Source organism: Nomascus leucogenys, chromosome 7b, assembly GCF_006542625.1.
Source record: "Nomascus leucogenys isolate Asia chromosome 7b, Asia_NLE_v1, whole genome shotgun sequence".
Classification (NCBI taxonomy): domain Eukaryota; kingdom Metazoa; phylum Chordata; class Mammalia; order Primates; family Hylobatidae; genus Nomascus; species Nomascus leucogenys.
In genome coordinates this window covers 101,426,159-101,442,765 of record NC_044387.1, presented here as the reverse complement: position 1 = coordinate 101,442,765, position 16,607 = coordinate 101,426,159, and the positions used below count along the sequence as shown (strand labels likewise).

General features: G+C 38.7%; 1 protein-coding gene across 1 annotated transcript in view; it reads right to left on the bottom strand.

Annotated features, from left to right (window-relative positions):
• Nucleotides 1-15,165, bottom strand: part of TENM3 (teneurin transmembrane protein 3) — a 1,583,118-nt gene extending 1,567,953 nt beyond the window's left edge. Inside the window, exon 1 of the mRNA XM_030816348.1 lies at nt 15,125-15,165. The gene's annotated coding sequence lies outside the window, so the exon portion shown is untranslated. The remainder of the gene's footprint in view (nt 1-15,124) is intronic.
• Nucleotides 15,166-16,607: the final 1,442 nt, after the last annotated feature.

The window sequence follows — 16,607 nt, the reverse complement described above, 5'->3', positions numbered from 1 at the left end:
CTATCAACAGCAACTGCTAGTATCCCTGATGCATCTGAAATTCAATTTATGAGAAACATGGACAAGTGTCCTTTTGGCCACCAAAATGACACAACTACAGGCAGTCATAGGGGAGATTTTTATTTTGACTCTTTCGATATGTGCCCACTAAGTTTGTTATACATTTCTTATCTTGACATAATTTTCAACTAAAACTTTAAAATATCTTGGTCAAATATGAATATTGCTAGCCTCTAAGTGAACAATTACTATGAAAATTAAATGAGCACATATTTATAATTTTTCACTCTTAAAAACCATTACACGCCTGTAATCCCAGCACTTTGGGAGGCCGAGGCGGGCGGATCACGAGGTTAGGAGATGGAGACCATCCTGGCGAACACGGTGAAACCCTGTCTCTACTAAAAAATACAAAAAAATTAGCCGGATGTGGTGGCGGGCACCTGTAGTCCCAGCTACTGAGGAGGCTGAGGCAGGAGAATGGCGTGAACCCGGGAGGCAGAGCTTGCAGTGAGCCTAGATCGTGCCACTGCACTCCAGCCTGGGTGACAGAGCCAGATTCCGTCTCAAAAAAAAAAAAAAAAAAATCATCACATACTAAACATTTCTTGATTGGAAAATCAAGGAAAGAGTCTATTTATTTAACAAAAATGTTACCTAGGCAGTGACTGTTTTACCTACAGTAGATCAATGCGCAGTCTGGTTCATATATTTGTGTGTGTGTGTGTGTGTGTGTGTGTGTGTGTGTGTTAAACTAGAAGTTACAGAACAGAACACAGAGACTTTTTGATGGGACTTGGGACTGTTTTTCTCTGCCAATAATGGAATAATAGTAGTAATTCTGATAGACAGTCCATAATACAAGAAATTCTTTCCCACAGTATATTATAGTAATAGGTATAATGATTTCTCAATAATGCCGCTACTGCCTAATTGCAGTTACTCTCAGTCACATATAGAACCTATGTCTCTTCTACAAAAGAGTTGTTTATTTTTACCTATTATAAATGTATAATTAGGGAAATAAGCTTGGTTGTTTCATTGCCATTTCTGTCATCATTTTTATTATTCCGAATACAAACTAAGCACATGAAATAATTTCTTCAGGTTAAAGAATTAAAAGTCGTAAGAGATTTTTCTCTATTTTTTTTACAATGTAGAAAATGGAAAATGTCTAAATTTTGAATAGTGTTAGAGCATTGTGATAATCAGAAAGAACTTATATACCAAAATGCTAATGCCATAACAATTGATAATGTTTATAAAATCAAATTAAAGTCGATTTGTTAAAGTTAATACAAATCGATTCAATGTATATATATTATTCAATCTATTCCATGTGCCAAGGAGTATAGTATTATTCTTATTCTCCCTTTATAATTCAAAATAATTCTCAATTATTTTATAATTCAGCAGTCAATTGAAGTACATATTCAATGACTTTCTGTCCTCTATTATCTTCTTGCATGGATACAGCCAGAATTTTGTCTTTACTGAAATTACTCTACTAATAAAATCACTGACTCAAGCATTCCATTTTCTAATCACAATTTTCTAGGCTTTACAGTTTGATTATTCAGCTACTCCCACCACGACCATTCTTCAACTTTCTAAAGACCCCAGTCCACAAATATTTCTATCATCTCTCCACGTATTGGTTACCCTCTTTATTTCCGTCCTCTTTATTCAGGTTACATTCCATGATCCATTCAATAAGTCCTTTGCCAAAGATCTAAACTTCCTTGCTTCTCTTACCTTTGGTAATTCCTCTGACTCACCTGAAACCAAATACCCTCTTCCTCCCTGCCTGCCTCTAGGCAGCTGAGTTCAATTGGAGGAAATAAAACAAAAATGCATTATTAATGATAACTTATTCAGAATAACCAAGCTCACCTGGACTAATACTAAAATGAAGTCAGTATAGCTAACCTCAGCTAGACCCTCATTGTTACTTAAAAAAAATCTTATTATGGGCTGGGTGCAGTGGCTCCTGCCTGTAATCCTGGCACTTTGGGAGGCCAAGGCAGGCAGACTGCTTGAGGAATCTGAGATCAGCCTGAGCAACACGGCAAAACCCTGTCGCTACAAAGAAAAAAAAAAATACAAAAATTAGCCAGGCATGGTGGTGTGTGCTTGGAGTCTCAGCAACTTGAGAGGCTGAGGTGGGAGGACTGCTTAAGCCCAGGAGGTTGAGGCTGCAGTGAGCCATGATTGCACCACTGCACTTCAGCCTGAGCAACAGAGTCATACCCTAGCTCAAAAAAAAAAAAAAAAAAAAAAAATCCTATTATGTTTCTCCATTCAACTCATATTTCAGATCTTTTTGACTCTTTTTTTTTTTTTTTTTTAGACTGAGTCTCGCTCTGTCACCCAGGCTGGAGTGCAGTGGCGCCATCTCGGCTCACTGCAAGCTCTGCCTCCCGGGTTCACACCATTCTCCTGCCTCAGCCTCCCGAGTAGCTGGGACTGCAGGCGCCCACCACCACGCCCGGCTAATGTTTCTTATTTTTTTAGTAGAGATGGGGTTTTACTGTGTTTGCCAGGATGGTCTCGATCTCCTGACCTCGTGATCTGCCCACCTTGGCCTCCCAAAGTGCTGGGATTACAGGCGTGAGCCAGCGCGCCCGGCCCTTTGTGACTCTCTTAAAGCATTTATTAGTTCAGCTTCTTTTCTCATCGGTCTCAGCAGATATACTGGCTACTAAATTCTTAGAGAAAATAGAAGCCATCAGATGGGAACATACAAAAATGTTTCAGTATCAAAAATATACTTGCATTTGCAGTTTTCACTCTTTTTTTTCATACAAGATATTTACAATTTCTCTCCCAGAGTTTACATTTTAACAAATTAGAAAAATATTAATAAAAATATTGCATACTGAACAGTGGCATAGAATAATCCAGGATATCAGGCCTAGTTTGGAAAGTGAGGTAGGAGTGTGAGGAAAGTTCCAAGTGGTAATATTATACCTACACTCAGTAGGAGTTAATGTAGGAGGAGGGAAATAATCCAGATGAGGAAATCATATATGTAAAGTTCAGGAAACTACAAAGAGAATAAAGAATTGGAGAATGGAAAGGTACATTTTCCGGCATAAGGAAAGCAAGAAGGAAAGAATTCTGAGGTTGAAATGGGAGTCAGTGGCCAGGCCATTTATTGCTGCATGCAGCAATAGAGGAGGTATCCATATTTCAGGTTGAAGTCAGCTTTGCTCTGATTCCATCCCACCTCACCTTCTCAGGAATCTATTTTTTATTATCTGCTTCATCCCTGTGTCTTCACCTTTTTTGTTGTTGTTGTTGCACAGGCTGGAGTGCAATGCAATGGCAGGATCTCGGCTCACTGCAACCTCTGCCTCCCAGGTTCAAGTGATTCTCCTGCCTCAGCCTCTGGAGTAGCTGGGATTACAGGCATGCACCACTACGCCTGGCTAATTTTGTATTTTTAGTAGAGATGGGATTTCTCCATGTTGGTCAGGCTGGTCTTGAACTCCCGACCTTAGGTGATCCACCTGCCTTGGCTTTCCAAAGTGCTGGAATTACTGGCGTGAGCCACTGCGCCCAGCCTTCACCCTTTTTTATACAGGGATCTTCCCATCAACATACAAAAATGCTCATCTGTCCCTGACTCCTCAGAAATGCTCATCTGATCCTATCTCCTCCAACCCTATTACTTTATCTTTTTTCTGTCCATACATAGAAATACCAGTCTTCACATTTGTTTATACTAGTTCAATTTTCTCACCTTCTGCTTAATGTTCAGTCAGCCTCAATTTCCCTTCTGTTATCATCACTATATCACATTGTCTATAAGTAATTAATATTTAAATGCATCCTATTTCTAAATGTCTCCATCTTCGTCTTATTTAGAATCTTGGCACTTTAATATTGTTGTCTTTGTCTCTCTAATTCCTTTTTTATCTGGAGTTTTGGGTTCATCTTCTTTGTAACCTGCATTTGTTCTGGATTTTTAAATTTGCCTTCCACAATGCAGATAAACAGATACTTGCAAAACACAAAGTTGGGTTTCTTTGGCTGCCATTATTCCTTAGTATAGAGAACCATATTTTTAATATGGCCCATGCAGCAATAAATGGCCTGGCCACTGACTCCCATTTCAACCTCAGATAGAATACTTTCCTTCTTGCTTTCCTTATGCCAGAAAATGTACCTTTCCATTCTCCAATTGTTCATTCTCTTTGTAGTTTCCTGAACTTTACATATATGATTTCCTCATCTGGATTATTTCCCTCCTCCTACATTAACTCCTACTGAGTGTAGGTATAATATTACCACTTGGAACTTTCCTCACACTCCTACCTCACTTTCCACAGTAGGCCTGATATCCTGGATTATTCTATGCCACTGTTCAGTATGCAATATTTTTATTAATATTTTTCTAATTTGTTAAAATGTAAACTCTGGGAGAGAAATTGTAAATATCTTGTTCACTATTGGGATTCCAGGATTCAGGCCTGAAACAAAATACAGAAATAAGTATTTGTTAGATGAATGAATGAATGGATGGATGAATTGGCAGGGATGGATTGTTGCTGATTGCTATCATAGATGCTGAGTTCTATTTAATGTGTACATTAATATTAGTGAGTACTTTTGATAAACGTGACCAAGTACTTTTTGATTTAATTTGATAATACATTCTTAAGCATATTTATCATTTGCCTCTAGACCTGGCCCTTGAAAGTTGAACGTATTTTTAGTAACACTAACTTCCCAGAACTTCGCACTGGATTTATTTCATGGGGAATGCTCAGTAAGTGGCTGTTCAATAAATGGTAATAGATAGAATAGAAGGCAGTTGTACAGATTAAAAAGCCACAATAACTCAATGCACATTGGTTTAATTTGTAGAAGTGAGAGTGAGACTAGAAGGGGAAAAGTTATTCCTCATCTCTTCAATACAATGAAATTTAACAACTAGGAGTGTGTAAACATCTTGAAACTCATTAGTTGTTTTATATGAATAATCTTGATTCAAGTTTGCTATTCTGCAATCATGTTAAAAGAAAAACAGATAATTTTCAAAGTGTATTTTTGAGTAGGAGAGAGGTAGGATGAATTCTGGACATAAGAGACTGTTAGGCACTCGTCTGGGTATTGGTGGGTGTTGTAGGATCTCTTTCTCTGAAGATTGTTAGGAACTGATGACAGTTTAGGTATAGTTCTGCCTGGAGTCATGAGAACTAATTGGATGACCCCTCTACTTATCAGTTTACACCGTGAAGAGTACTACAGGAATTCTCTCCCTGGAGATGGCCCATAGCAGCAAGGACGGAATAGTCACACATCCAGGAATGACAATATTCAAGTGTCATGAAATACAATCCAAAGAAGAGCTGGTTAGTTATCACTGGTGTTTGAAGAATCTGGAAATATTTGCATTTTATATACTCTAATCATCCTTTCAAGCATGTGTTAAGCTACTAGTAAAATTATAGCTATTCCAATTCTTAGTTTGATATAAATCAGTCAACTGTTTGTGGAGTGGCCACAGGGCATTTTACATGGCATTAGATGCTTGGAATTAATAGTTTCTCCTTCAGGATTTATCAACTAATAAGATAGATAAAAACCAGTGAAAACAAAATCTTTACAGACACATAGGCAAAGCTAGTACACATAGAGGGCTATCATGAGGCGGGGTGGACACGAAATTCTGTGAGCACCGGGAGAAATGAAAGACATCAATAGAACAAGTAATGAAGAAGAGGCTTAGAAGCCTGGCAGGGAGGAAATGAAGCGTCTGTCAGATAGAAGGGGGGATTTATTTCAAGCACTTGGAAAAGCTTAGAAGACATTGATTTTCAAGAGTGGGAAGGAAGATTGAACAAGCAGACAACAAGATGGCGAATGGGATTAGTAGAAACAGAGAGTGTGGAACTGGTTTATATACATTCAAGAAATAAATTGATCCTTTGAGATGTCGGTCTGGGCTACTTTAACACATGCACATGGTCCTCTTGGCTAGGTTGCAGCCATTGTTCCCAGGGGCGCTGTTCCACTTGACACTACCTATATCAGAGCTTCTGTGTTGGCATGAGATCAGATTTGGTTCAGTCCAAAACCTGAGTTTAGAACTTACTTCGGCCATATTTTGTACTAGCTGTGTGACATTAGGTAAGTTACTTAAATTCTCCAGGCCTCAGGCTCCTCATGGATGAAATAAAGGTATCGAATTTGACAGAGGTTCTCAACAGAAGCAGTAATGCCCCTGGGGTCCAGTGATGTGCCTGGGGTCTTTAGAAAATGTGTTGAAATGCAATTTTGTGGGTGAAATGTTTGGCTGCACTATAATCATCCAATGGGTGAAATCCAGGGATGCTAACCTCCCGGCCAGGCACAGGGTGTCAGGGTGGAGAGAGAAGTCTCATATTATGTAGGGTTTTCAAGTGTCAATTTTCAACAGAAAAATCTTATTTGTAATCATCCACGCCTATAACCTAGGTGAGATGAGAGACAGAGGTCTAATCAGGGGAACACTAATGAGCATGCACTACACCAGGGACTAATAAGAACCCTAAGAAATTGAAAAAGTAGTTGCTGCCCTAATGACAATTTTTAGACACAGACTTCATTCATAGACAGTAGGTTTCATTTTCTTTATAGAAGGAAGTACTGCACTTCTGTTAAAAACTCAAAATTTGTCCTATTATATTCATTCAGTTCAGTATTACAAGAAGCAGCAGGAGATCAAAGCATTCTGATCTATCAAAGCACGTCATATTTTATTATTTTCACTACTTTGACATCCAGATAATTTCCCTCCCCCGTTTCTCCTGTACACACATATATACACACCAATCATTAAAGTAATTAACTCAGGCAAGACCACACCACCTCTATGGGGATGATGTTGAAAGGTTTTCTAAATATGGTGGCATACAAATATTTTAGTAGTATGATCAATAAGTTCCATTCTATAGGGCTTTATAATTTGCACATGCCACTCTTTGAGAGTAAAGCACAATAAAATTGGGCTTTTTACAGTCAAATGCCTTGATTTTTGTTTCATATTTCATCTCTGAAATATGATCATCTACTAAAACAAAACCTATGGGGCAGAAAGACCTTTTCCCAGTTTGCAAATCAAGCAGAAGCACGAATGTTTGCCAGGTCTCCAGCAGTTCTGTGCTAGGCATTTCTCATCCATCTGATAATGTGACCTTCACATGACAGAACTGGATCAAGAATAACACATTTTGATGGTACTTGTAAAAGTAATGGAGCTGCTGTCAAAAATACCCAGGCTGGCCATGAAACTTGAGTATGTAGTAGGTGCCGTGAGGACAGAAGGAGGAGTTAACATTTTCACTGCAAATGTTTCCCTCTTATTAGTGTTTAACTTGCAAAAGTTATTTCACATCCAGTTTCTATAAGTAAATTTAAAAAAAACAATATAATTGATCTAATGCAGTTATTACAATTGAAAGAAAGTTTTAACAGCCAAATAATGCTGGTTCATGGCATACTGACAGAATGATTTATTCATTTATTTAAACAAATTGGCTGACTCTCTATGCAAAATAATATGTTAAAATGTTTTAATATGCTTTTATCTCAGAAAAATAGAACAAGGAATAAAGCTTTACTCACACTCAAAAAAAGCTTTTGGTTGAGTTGAAGGAGTTAGAAGTATTTGCAGGAGCACACGCTTGATGTCCTGTTTCATACCATGCATTTGTCCACAAAGGAGGGAAAAGTAACCTCAGTTTGGGGATGATTGCAGAAGGCTTCTTGGAAGAGGTGTCATTTGAACTAGATGGTGAGAGGTGAGTAGTAATCCAGCAAATGGCATTCTGCTCAGATAGAATTCCCTAGACTCAAGAGCTCCAAATGTTCTCTGGGGAATAATGAATAATTGTATTTGACTTTTGGGTAAAGTTGTGTTCGAAAAGAAAGGACCAGAAATTAGGTGCATGACAATACAGAGAGGGATAAAGAAAGAGCAACAAATTTGGGTTATATTTAGTAGATAACTAAAAACTAGTAAAGCATATGTTCTAAGAAAAATCTTTAAAAGATGAATTGTCCTGGTGATTATGACATTCCTGTTCTTCTCAAGCCTCTGCTCTGGGATTGTTAACTTTCAATAATTCAGTGACATTTTGTCACATGCCAATCATCCCCCAATTCTGGGTAAATGTAACTGTCATCTCCTCTACGCTTGGTCCCTGCATAAAGCATGTTGTTATTTGGAAAGGAGTCTATTATTACCCGAGAGCTTGACATGCTCAACAAATATTTTGAGCAAAATTCAACACTCTATATTTCTAATTGCAGCTGATTGGACCAAGCATGGACAACTCCGAGACTTGCCAGAGGTCTCTGAGGGGTTACTAGCTGGAGCTCTGCCTCACAGGGGCCAGGGGCACCAAGGGACCATTTAGAATCTCTCTTCAAGTGGTTTCAAGAGGAGACTTACAGATAATGGGTGGCAGAGGGCACAGAAGTCAGTAGAATTTAGGAAATGGCAGAATATCTAAATAAACAGAAATCATGAAGTATACAGGAAGAAAAGGGGGAAGTAGGAGAAACAGCACCAGCAGACTTTGCAGAGAAGACTTAATGTGCTAGGCCTGACTGCAAGCAACTCTTTGAAAGTGTTACACAGAAGTTTGGCCCTTAGCTGACATCTGGCAGCTTGGATTTTGAGGAGGTTCCCTCCACCCAGACTCATAATGGGTCACTGTGCCAAAACTGTTTGTGCAAACAACATAGTGATGCTGAACATCTGCTTTCCTTCTGGGACTCTGGAATTTGGTGTGTCTCAGGCAGAGGCTGCCATGTGAGCATTCTCCAGTCAAAGTCCTGGCTGGGTACTGGGTCTCCCACAAGCTTCCCTGGCAGACAACATTTCTCACGTGTTGTTGCAACTCATTGTTGGGGGAATGAAGGGCATCTGCTGTGACTTCTCTGGGAGAGAACCCTTGGAAGCTTGTACTTGGCTTCCTCCAGAGTTTACCCCGTACATCTTTTCTTTTGCTAATTTTGCTTTGAATCCTTTTAATAAATTGTAGTTGTAGGCCAAGTACATTGACTCACACCTGTAATCCCAGTGCTTTGGGAGGCCAAGGGGGGAGGATTGCTTGAGGCCAGGAGTTCGAGATGAGCCTGGACAACATAGCAAGACAGCAAGATAGCAAGATAGCAAGACTCCATCTCTAAAAAAGTGGGGTTTTTTTGTTTTGTTTTTTTAATTATCCAGGCACAGTGACATGCACCTGTGATCTTAGCTATTTGGGAGGCTGAGGTGGGAGTATTGCTTAAGCCCAGGAGTTCAAGACTGCAGTGAGCTGTGATTGTACCACTGTGGTCCAGGCTGGGCAACAGAGTGAGAGCAGGTCTGTTAAATAAATAGTAGCTGCAGGACTGTGGGCTGAGTCTTATGACTTTTCCTAGTAAAACACTGAATTCAGAGGTCATCTTGAGGACCCCGACACAGAGCTATTACAAGAAGTTATACGTATGTTGGAAAGACTATTCATCTGCACATCCGCAGCTGAAGAAAAAAGAATAATTAAAACAGATTTGGATGCCAATGATTGATGCTTGGTGCTAGGTGGTGACAAAATATTACTAGAGATCTGTGGTAACTCTGAATGACTTCCAGTTACATTCTGGACTTCATGAAGCCTCATCATCTAGGGATTAAAACCTCACATTCGTTTATTTACAATAAACCCCTGTTACTCATGGTTAGCCAAGCGTGTCTCTCTTTCCTAAAAAAGCCTAATTAATAATTGCCAAAGAAAAGCATATAAACAGGTAAAGTGATCCCATTACCAATATAGGGTTTCCATCCTCGCTAGAGCTTTTGTGATAACCTGGAGTTTCTTTTTATTGTTATTAATCAATCTTTTGCATTTTCTTAGCACAGCTTCTAACTTCAAGCTTCAACCCTGTCCTTAGGATTCTTTATAGAGGAACTTGATCTCTAAAGAGAATGGAATCCATTACAGGGATGTTGTCTACCTTCAAACCTACCTGCGGGTACCCTAATCTAAATGCCTGATCTCTAATTACACAACAAGGATTATCCCTTCCAAATAAAATTGAGGACTTCCTTCCTTCACTGATTCATGTATCATTCTCTCTTGTCCAAGCCCTGACTCTCTTCCCTAATATCTTTCCTCTTTCCTTTCTACAGCATCTTCCTTCTATGTCCTCAAAACATTCAGGGCTCTTATACCCTAAAACAACAAACAATACAAACAACAACAAATTCTTCATTTGACACAAGACACCACTCTGCAAAAATTTTGAGAGATGGTCTATATTCAGTCTTCATTTGCTTCATTTGCGTCAGTTTTACTCACTGTTGGTTTCTGCCCCACAATTTCATTCAAAGAGCTGTTAACTGCACAGTCCAGTAGCCACTTTTAGTCCTAGTAAAGCCTGTATTTGACTCCATTATTCACTTTAATTCTTTCTTTTTTTAAATTTTTTTAAAAGACAGAGCCTTGCTCTGTAGCCCAGTGGCACCATCATAGCTCTGTAGACCAGTGGAGCTCATTGCAGCCTTGAACTCCTGGGCTCAAGCAATCCTCCCACCTCAGCCTCCCACCTCAGCCTCCCACCTCAGCCTCCCATGTAGCTGGAACTACAGGTGCGCAGCACCTCACGCAGATAATTAAAAAAAAAAAAAATGTTTTGGTGAGATGGGGCCTCACTATGTTGCCCAGGCTGGTCTTGAACTCCTGACCTCAAGCAATCTTCCCGCCTTAGCCTCCCAAAGTGCTGGGATTACAGGCATGAGCCACCGTACCCAGCCTCACTTAGTTCTTAAATTTTTTTCTCCCATCCATTCCCAAAACTCAAGCTTTTTCGCTATTCCTCTGCCTTCTGTCAGTCTTCAGCAACTTCCTCCTCTTCTGCTTGCCTCGCTATAATCGAGGCCTCTTAGGTCCTCCTCTCCTGTTACATGAGGCATCTCCCCCTGTGCTCTCCAATTCCCCCCAGAGCTCCTGGGCCACACTCCCCTAATAACCCCTAGAAACCTGTGTTTCTCCAGCTCACTGTCTCTCCAAAGCGTCAGGCTTCAGGCTTATCCTTTCAACTGCTCCCTGGATAGTTCCACTGCGACCAAACTTTATGTCTACAATTAAATCCAGTAGGTATTTTGCTCCTAAGATGAGTGCCTATTCCTTTATTCTGGATCTGGCTGATGATATAACATCCTTTTTCATCTAAGATGGAAGATTAGAAACATACATTCTCGACTTCTTTTTCTCCCCCACGCACAGCCAATTAATCGCCAGACCCTACCAGCACCTGCTTCCCCATTCCCACAAAGCTTTGTCAAACTTTCCTATGCTTCTGCATCCCTATACTATGTCCTCAATATATTCCTTAACTGTCCTACTAGAAAATTGCGAGAACTTCCTTTCCCTGCTCTTCTTGCCGCCCCACTCCCCTCTATAACCCATCCTCTGCAATCATTCTTAAAAGCAATCAGGAGCTTGGGCTTTTGAACCAGATTGCCTAAATTTGAATCCTGACACTATTACTGTCTTACTATTGATACATAGTCTAGGGTAAATATGTAGCTATTCTGTGTCTGTCCCCTTTGATAGAATAAAACATGAATAATAACTATGAAATGATAACAATAACTATTAAATTAGTTAATATAGGTAAAGTGCTTACAACAATGTCTGGCATTTAGTAAGTGATCAAGAAAATATTAAACTCATTCTTTGTCTGAAAAACTGTTACATCTCTTTTAATAAGAAATAAAATATGCAACATCTGCATCAAGATACTGCACTTCCCTCTAAAAGAGTAACTGCTCCCTTATCTGGGGACTTAAAGTTCATGATTTCACATTTTTATCTTAGAATATACCACATCTAAGGACTCCTTAAAAAGAATATAAGTTCTAGATCAAATGCATCTCAGTATTCCCATAATGAGTGAATGAATCAATGAGTGAAACCTTTGATGCAGGCCATTTTATCATGGTCCAAATTAATTATAACATTTTTCTGTTGCACTGGGACTAGAGAAGTACCAAGGAACAACATAAAGCTAAACAAACAAATATCAAATGAGAATGTAGAAATAGCCTATCAGTATTTAGAATAAACAGATAGGACCTCTCTAAATCTTTCAGTATTTAAAGCATGAGAGGTTTTAAAACTACTGTTAGGGCAACAACTGAAATACTAACGTAAATATTTATTGAGCATCTACTGTATGAAGGGCAACCTATTAGATTTTTCTCACAGTACCGAAAATATAATTCGATGAATAAAAAAGGAATAAACAAATCCCAACAAAAGATGAACTGTCAGTGATATAATAAATGGCCTCAGAACCTTTTATACTTGAGGCCTATATTAATACTGATGAGAGGCATCAGGTCAGGCTTCATGGGAGAAGCCTAGTATTTGCTGAAGACTTGAAAGACGAGTGTGATTTGAACAGATGCAAAGGCAGAGAAACAGTGTTCCAGAAAGAGGAAGCAGCATATTAAGGGTACATTCATATAATGCTGTTTATCAAGCTCAAACCTTACTAGTGGTCTGATAAGGTAGGCGATCAGACTTCTTGAGAATAGGCCCAAATGAGAGTGAAAGTGACAGGGTGGTGCTCATATCAGGAACTTCAACCCCGGTCCAGGTATGAAATAGTAGTTAGCACACCTGGAGCATCTTTGCATATGATTCACTTTAGAGCAACCATCGGAAGAAAATTCACTGAACATAACCTGAAATAACTCTCCCCAAATGTGGGGGAGAAAAGTAGTTCGGCTAGTAGAAAAACAGTGGAGACATTTTTGGGTTGTTCCTTAAAGCACAAATCGACAAGAGACAATTTTACCGAAGATAGAACAGGCCTTAATATTTAAGCAAAGCATTCAAAATAATACCCTACTAACTGAAGGCAGGCAGGCATTAAAAACACAAACTCAACATGAAATGCTCACAGGGATAGCTAACATCACCCTCCGTGGGCCGGTCTCATTCAGTTGGTCTCACAAATTTATAGTCAGTGATTCCAAGCAGAAAATTTATTAAAATCAGGAAATTGCTTAATTAAAGTGACAAACATTTCTAAAAATAAATTTTTGGACTATATAAATTCGAAACAAATTCATCACAATCAGAAATGTTACAGTACACCTACAATGACTAGGAAATTAATTCACAATAATGACATGTCAAATTGTATGTCTCTTAACTGGTTTTATTTACCTCCTTCTAAAAAGAACCTATCTGTTTTAAAGAGTGTTGTATTTCCACCCATCCTCAGTTGCAATAATTGTGTCAACTTGAGAGCACGCTGACTGATTGCCAACTTATTTTGTCCTCTCCTTTATTGCCAAAATATGCTTGTAGATGTTACTGTAGGCTCTTCCATGGCAGGGATGCCCCAGCGTGTTTTAGGGATCTGATATAGAGTCTGGTTCGATTGTAATGTGTTAATTTACCCGAGCTCAATGCTTTCCTAGAAAATGTGTATGAAAACCCACACATTTATGCCTCAAAGTGAGCTATGATGCCAGAAAAAAAATCACACTTTATTAATATACTAAAGTTGTTATTCCCATGGACATTCATTGTAGAAAATTAGAACGCACATGAACAGTGAAATAATGAAATGTTATGACCACAGACAATCTCTACTACGAAGGCCCTCTGATCTTCCTCCACAGCCACCCACACCTTTCAGAAGAGCTTGATCTCCCCAGCACTCATTTAGTTGAATTTGAAGTAACAAATAGACCCCATGAGATACAGGTTCAAGTTGCTCCCAGCACACAAATAATGAAACAAGGCCAATCTAGAGCAGAGCAGGGGAGAGTATCCTGAACACTAAAAATAACCAAAGCCTAATATAAATACAGTTAGTCGATTCCATTTAGTCCTCTCCATAAGGTTGAGAAAAAAAAACCAACAGTTGTTTAATAGAATCCTAATGTTTCTCGAATGTAAGACCTCATTTTTACCATCTTCCAGGATCACCAGTGGGAGGCAAAACATGGCCAAAGGAAACAGGGAAAACCATAAAGACTGTAATGATTTGCTTCTCTTCCCATCTCTGGAAAGGTTTCCTAACAGAGGTCACTACTTAAAGGACAGCAGTGAGCAGCAGCCACATGAGCAATTAGTACAACACACATACACAATTGATTGTACCCACATCACATGAACACATGCCATCAACGTTCAACCTTAAAGCAATTTGTACAACATTTCAGGAATTGCGGGGACGGGTGGATTGAATGAACAGTAACCTCAGTGATTCACTTGAATATCACATAGGTTTTGTCTTTAAAATCATATTGATCTAGTTGGATTCTAAATAGCTAATGTAGTATGTACGTTAATGGTTATCATATTAAAATAGTGATCCTGGCCTGGCGTGGTGGCTCATGCCTGTAATTCCAGCACTTTGGGAAGCCAAGGCAGATGGATCACTTGAGGTCAGGAGTTCAAGACCAGCTTGGCCAACATGGCGAAATCCCATCTCTCCTAAAAATTAGCTGGGCGTGGTGGCGCGCGCCTGTAATCCCAGCTACTCTGGAGGCTAAGGCAGGAGAATCGCTTGAACCCGGGAGGCAGAGGTTGCAGTGAGCTGAGATCGCACCACTGCACTCCAGCCTGGGTGACAGAGCGAGATTCCATCTTATTATAAAGAAATAAAAATAAAGTCAAATAATGATCCTAAGAGTTCATATATTGTCCACATAAATCTGAGAGACATTCTTGATCAGTAGAATTTCAGTGAATAGCAAGTGAATTGGCATGCAGATACAAGAAGAAAACATGTTACCTATTATTTTAGGTTTTCGGACCTGAATTCATTTAGTATTTAATGTACAGTAATAGTATTCATAATCAATTATATTACTTATTATAAGATTTTCAGAAGTTTGTCACAAAGCATTTAGAGGATTACTTTCTTGACACTGATGTTCAGGAATATTTCTATAAAGCGAATTTGTAAAATGAACAAGTAAGTTTCCGCAAAAATACAGAATATTTAAGGAAAAATATTTCTCTTAGAATCACTTTTGTGCTTTATGTAAAAAAGTAAAAATAAACATGGAGTATTTTGTCAGTTCTCAATTTTAAGAAAAGGTCAGATATTTACTTACAGGCAATCTAGAAGTCAGAAGAATGAAATTCCATCACCAGCCTGAAAATTAATAACAACAACAAAACCTAAGATTATATGATTTTACTTAGGCCACTTAATTGGACAAACAGAAAAAACACGATTATATAATATATGATTGAATAATATACATTTATATCATTGGTGAATGATAAATAAGAATAATAACATTAATTCTTATTTCCAAAGATGAAACTGGAGCATATCATAAATCTACCTTTTTCTTTGTTTTTTGAAAAGCACTATTCCACATACTACTAAGCAGTTCAAGCTGTCAGTATGATTGCACGCACGCTGAGGAAAACAACCAGAAGATTAATACGATAAATGAAATTTTTAAGGAGCGGAACTGTATTCGTAACTAGCATCAACGTATATTTAGAAGCTGAGTTAAGATCACAGGGAAAATGACATACTAAGTCATTCCAACTAGCTTTCTGGAGTTCTTGTGTCTAGGTCCTAATACAAGAGAATCTATAGCTTCTCAACAGCCACTGATGTAGCATTTGTAGTTTGGGTTTCACTAAGCCACTGAGGTGTCTCATTGATGTAAGCTCTGCTGTTTTGACACTCTACCCAGATGCGCCAATTTTGCTTCAGTGACTCAGAGCTGAGTCTGAATGCCTCAAAGCATGGGTAAAAAGAGCTATGATTAAGGCAGGGTTGGAGTGGCAGTGAACCAGTGTCACCTGCACTGACTTACAATCCTACAAATGGTGTGAAAACAGCATGGTGGTCTTGATTGGACACTCATATGGCTAAGGGCCAAATGGAACATAAGTGAATTCAGGTGTGTTTCTCTCTCATTATCTTTTCTTATCTATATCATCATGACTCAGTATACAACAATTTTATAATAGATGACATACATTTTATGGAAGGATCTGTATTTTCACAGCAGACACTCTTCTATCCGAGTGTTGTCTGTCGTGCATTTAAAGGTGTCTGTGCTTATACACGTATAATATGTAAACATCCTTGAGTTGACCTACACGCCTTATCAAAAGATCTAACACTGGGTTTTGTTAAATTTATTGTGTCCTTTATCCATGGAAATTATTATGAACCTGCTGATACACAAAGCAGAAGCACAGATCTTTCATCTAGGAGGAGTCTTCCAACAATACCAACAATAAGATGAGCTTTTAAATGGGTAGCAGCTTTTGTGCAAGCTGTATGTCAAGATACTTGACAGAGTTAAGTAATACAATTGTAAAGTTAAATAACAGAAGGGAGAGGCAGTAAGAGGCAAAGAAAAGATAGAAAATTCGTGTTTTCAGATGAGAACTGTGAGGAGGAGGAGAGTCATCTGAGTAGAGAGACATAAGAACCCTCTACAGTTAACAGAAGCTGAAGAGAAATTGATTTGGAAAGAATAGGGGCATAATCATGATGTTGAATAGTGCATTCAATAATGAGCCTGATTCTTGGAAATGATGATCTGAAGGTGGAGCCAATAACTC